General features: G+C 45.9%; 1 pseudogene; it reads left to right on the top strand.

The window, feature by feature from the left end:
• Positions 1–1041: 1041 nt before the first annotated feature.
• On the top strand, positions 1042–3314 carry LOC109469920 (annotated as a pseudogene).
• The last annotated feature ends 2196 nt before the right edge of the window (positions 3315–5510 follow it).

The following is a 5510-nucleotide window of genomic DNA, read 5'->3' as shown; positions in this document are numbered from 1 at the left end:
CAGCCATGCACACTTCAACCCACTCTCGACAGCCTGAACATTTGGGTCTGTGACCACAATATGTCTTTAAACCCGAGGAAATGTAAAGTTCTCCGAGTTTGCTTCGCGAGAGCCCTTCCCCCTCCGGAACCACTGTTCATAAGTGGACAACCCCTAGAATGTGTAGACTGTATTAAAGTTCTAGGCACGACTATCCAGAGTAATTTGAAATGGGACCATCAAGTGGACAACATGGTTAAATCTTCCAACAGGAGACTTTACATGTTACGGTACGTAGACTGAAGAGATGCGGTGTGTCGACTCTAGACCTGACGACCGTCTACACGATGTACGTGCGTCCAACACTGGAATACGCTGTACCTGTATGGCATCCAGCACTGACCTGTAAACAATCAAAGACACTAGAACGAATCCAAGTAAGGGCCTGCAAAATCATCCTGGGGTCACAGTATTCCAGTTACGACACAGCACTTACTGCACGCCACCCCTATGTTGGGTTGGTTCGGTCCGCTCATGCGGACGTGCGCACATATATCTGTCCGCCATTGTAGTTCTCCTGGAATGTTGTAATAAAGCTTCTCCTCCCATCTCGCGACCGTTCCTGTCCTTGAGTCGTCGACTGCGCGCCATTATGGATCATTATGGCGTGGTGGCAGCGTCGGGTCTTCAAGAACCCACACAAGCACCAAGAAGATTGGATGCCTCGCCATTTTTTTAACAAACGCGCTCGAAAGACGTCCGGGAATAGCAACAAATAGCGAAACATTAGGGAACGAGAGCGCACTCGCAACATCCGGGAACTTGCGGTCCACCCATTCTCGAAGGTTTGAAAGAAAAACCTCCTCGACCCATGGAGTTAGAAGGACTCCATGCTCGGTCCAACAACACCAACTTCAACACCGGGACAAAGAAGAACTTTCCCGACGACGGCAGAAGGAAACACCCAAGGAAATCTGCCCAATATGTCAACAGGCAGGACGAAAGGTATTTGACCATTTTCTTCCAACATGCCCGTACTTGCCCGACGTAGACAAAGAGTACATGCGGAAGGTCGGTCGTGATCGTAACCACGTGCAGGTCGACGAGTTTCCTCAGGCCGCGGAGGCTAAAGGACTCAGAGTTCGTGACTCAGCACGCGTCGATGTATTCCGTCCACGCATTCACAGCGTCTTCTTCGCCAATGATGCGACATGTTCTAGACGGGTAACCAACACCCCAAAAACAACTTGTCAAGTACCTAGGGTCATGCACATGCTCCATGCATCCCCTAAGACCAGCCCTCCTGTTACTGAGAAGCAAGTGAAAACAACACTGCCTGCCTTCTCCCCAGAGCACAGATCTGCTACCCCACTTGTGAAGAAACACAACGTCTATCCTATGGCCACCATTCCTGTGACTGAAAGGCCAGTAAAAACAACACTGCCTGCCTACTCTGCCAAGCTCAGATCAGCTACCAAACATGTGCAGGACACCTGTCAACCTTCCTGTACAACACAAGCAAAGGTTGCCATACATGTGAAGGAAGAAAGTCAACCTTCCTCCATAACACAAGCAGACGTCGTCACACATGTGAAGGAAGAAGACCAACCTTCCTCCACAACACAAGCAGACGTCGTCCCACATGTGAAGGAAGAAGACCAACCTTCCTCCATAACACAAGCAGACGTCGTCCCACATGTGAAGGAAGAAGGCCAACCTTCCTCCACAACACAAGCAGATGCCGTCCCACGTGTGAAGGAAGAAGACCAACCTTCCTCCACAACACAAGCAGACGTCGTCCCACATGTGAAGGAAGAAAGCCAACCTTCCTCCACAAGAGAAACAGACATCACCGCACATGTGAAGGAAGAAAGCCAACCTTCCTCCACAAGAGAAGCAGACATCACCGCACATGTGAAGGAAGAAAGCCAACCTTCCCCCACAAGAGAAGCAGACATCACTGCACATGTGAAGGAAGAAAGCCAACCTTCCTCTACAAGAGAAGCAGTCGTTGCCACACATGTGAAGGAAGAATACCAGCCCTCCTCAACCTCCAGCAGAAACTGAATCATCACAGGTGGAGAGAGAGAACCAGCCCTTCCCACCTTCAGCAGAAACCGACACACAGCAGGTGAGGAGAGACAACCAGCCTCCTCAACCTCCAGCAGAAGTTGACTCAACACAGGTGAAGACAGAGTACCAGCCTTCCCCACCTCCAGCAGAGGCAGCTACAACACAGGTGAAGACAGAGCACCAACCACCTTCAGCAGAAGCTGACACAACACAGGTGAAGAGACAGAACCAGCCTTCTCCACCCTCAGCAGAAGCTGACACAACACAGGTGAAGAGACAGAACCAGCCTTCTCCACCCTCAGCAGAAGCTGACACAACACACGTGAAGGAAGAGTACCAGCCTTCCCCACCTCCAGCAGAGGCAGCTACAACACAGGTGAAGACAGAGCACCAACCACCTTCAGCAGAAGCTGACACAACACAGGTGAAGAAGAGTACCAGCCTTCTCCACCCTCAGCAGAAGCTGACACAACACACGTGAAGGAAGAGTACCAGTCTTCTCCACCCTCAGCAGAAGCTGACACAACACACGTGAAGGAAGAGTACCAGCCTTCTCCACCCTCAGCAGAAGCTGACACAACACACGTGAAGGAAGAGTACCAGTCTTCCCCACCCTCAGCAGAAGCTGACACAACACAGGTGAAGAGACAGAACCAGTCTTCTCCACCCTCAGCAGAAGCTGACACAACACAGGTGAAGAGACAGAACCAGTCTTCTCCACCCTCAGCAGAAGCTGATACAACACACGTGAAGGGAGAGTACCAGCCTTCTCCACCCTCAGCAGAAGCTGACACAACACAGGTGAAGGGAGAGAACCAGTCTTCTCCACCCTCAGCAGAAGCTGACACAACACAGGTGAAGGGAGAGTACCAGCCTTCCCCACCCTCAGCAGAAGCTGACACAACTCAGGTGAAGGGAGAGTACCATTCCTCCCCATCTGTAAATGCTAACACTCCACACGTGCTGGAGGAATGCCAGAGCCCACCTGATCCTCCAGAGCATCAACACCTACCTGTTCCACCTGTGTGTCATCACCCACCCGACCGACCTCCACCTGAGCCACCTCCAACTGTTTGAGACAACTGCAGCCCCAGAATACCACGGACTTGAACATTATGGCACCAACAGATGCCCCAGCCACTCTGTCTCAGTATACAACGTACCTGGTCATCCTCAACAACCATCACTCCAGTTACCTGAACTTTCTTCTCGCCTGAAAGACTTTATACCCATTTACACTAATTTACCTCACAGTGCTAAAATACCCACCTTGCTGGACTGACTTGAACTGAAAGTAACCTTCTAGTCTTCAACCCAAATCTTGAAATGAAAGATTCACTTGAGCATGCCATTTCTTTTATATAAAGAGGTAGATGAAGAAAGAAATACAATTGCCACATTGTGGCTATTGTACTATTCTATTGTAAGTTACCGTAGTTTAAGGTCAGTAAGTGATGATACATGTACTTTATTGTTGATGGATGGTGTTTTCTGGAATCACCATATACTACTGCTCAGTTACTTTGTTAAATGAAGAAGGAAAGAAATGAAGAAGTGGAAGATTGTAACAGGTCACACTACTGCCAAGAAGGAAAAGACCACGCTCATCGAGAACACACTAGTTTGTTATGGATAATGTTTTACTAAGAAAACCTATGTTGGTCACAGACTTTATCTGTATACTCAGTTGTTACTGTACGGATTTCTGTTAGAAATTAGGGGAGACGGTGTTTCTTTAGTAGTTTACCATTTTTTACTCGTTACTTTAAAGAAAGAAACAAAACAGGGAATCCTAGAAATTATTCTCTTAGGAGAGAGGAAAGAAAGAAGAGATCACGCCACCCCTATGTTGGGTTGGTTCGGTCCGCGCATGCGGACGTGCGCACATGTGTCTGTCCGCCATTGTAGTTCTCCTGGAATGTTGTAATAAAGCGTCTCCTCCCATCTCGCGTCCGTTCCTGTCCTTGAGTCGTCGACTGCGCGCCATTATGGCGCAACTGTAACTGGTGTATGTTACAACTGCTTATGAAAAGCTTTGCCATGAAACTTGTCTTTTTGTTACGAGCTGATTTACATAACTTGCTCAGCTTATGATAGTTGATTGCGTAAGTTTAGCTAAAAGTTTGTTTCAATGCAGCAGGGAGACAGCTTCATCTGAGTCATCCCTTAAACTAATTTTATTACCTCCATTAAATGTTATGGAGGTAATATTTTCAGTTGCGTTTGTTTGTAGATCTGTCTGTCAGGAACGACTGGATGGATTGGTTTCATTCTTGGTGCGTTGCTATGGTGTGACAAAAACTGGAAATGATTATATTTTGAGTACTTCCAGCTCTGATACCATGGATTTGTAGTTTTATCTCTGACCGGCGTCAAAGAGTCTGCTACCAAGGCAAGCACTCTGTTTGTACCTCACCTGCGGCGTGGCGCAAGGTACAGTACTTAGGCCAATCTTCTTCTGTCCGTGATAGATAGCGCACTACGTGACGTCACCAACCGCTGGAAATATGTTAACGACATGAACCTGGCCCTGACAAGAACGCTCCGCCAGCCATGTTCCCTACAACCTACACTGAACAACTTAACCCTAAACAGTACACCTGGGGTCCGCGCGGACCCCAGCACTATATATTCTGTGATATCTTTTTTATTTCTAAAGATTTTTTTCTGAAATTTTAGGTAATTGTCACCCACAAAGTTGTCTATCAATACAGTGCAGAAAACTCCGTTTCTACCATTTATAAAAAAATTATATCTGATTTTCTTTTGGGGTCCGCGCGGACCCCAGCCGGCTTTCGATCATAATGGATACACTGGCGTTCTTATACATTACCTTATTTCCGTTTTTATATGTTTTATGCATTCATCGTATGTCTACCAAGTTTTCAGAGAATGGTGTAGTAATAGAATTAAATTTTAATAACTTTGGTGTAATTATGACGTCATATGACGTCAGAGCTAATAATATAGTCCGCCATATTGGATTTTGACCAATGACGTCATCAAATTAGCATATTCTATGCATATTAAATGATTTAACTTATATTTAATTACGTAAGATGTTATAAATGTTGGAAAAGAAGTGTAATTTTATATAAAACTCAGAAAATGTTTATGTTTAAACCAAAATTACTTCTATTTTCAAAAAAAACTACCCGTTGCCATGACAACACAAAAAAAATCAACTTACTAGTATAAAACTAATATGAACTTTTTTCCAGAGACATTTTAGGAAAGGTCTCCAAATTTGATACTTCTAGCGCAAGCCGTTTAGCCGCTATCTGAGATCAAAGTTGGGCCTCAAAAGCCCCTTCAGTCTGAAATGGGTTTAAAAATCGGGTATTTCTTCTTGTCTTCTTTTCTTCACCAAAAAATAGAAAAAGTTCAAAATGTATGATTTTTGTATGTAATGTGGACACAGAGGTTCCCACATCAGTTTGCAAAACAATTGAGCTGGT

This window comes from Branchiostoma belcheri, unplaced genomic scaffold (genome assembly GCF_001625305.1).
Source record: "Branchiostoma belcheri isolate BF01 breed outbred unplaced genomic scaffold, Haploidv18h27 scaffold211, whole genome shotgun sequence".
NCBI classification, from domain to species: Eukaryota; Metazoa; Chordata; class Leptocardii; order Amphioxiformes; family Branchiostomatidae; genus Branchiostoma; species Branchiostoma belcheri.
This window is presented reverse-complemented; position numbering and strand designations above follow the sequence as displayed.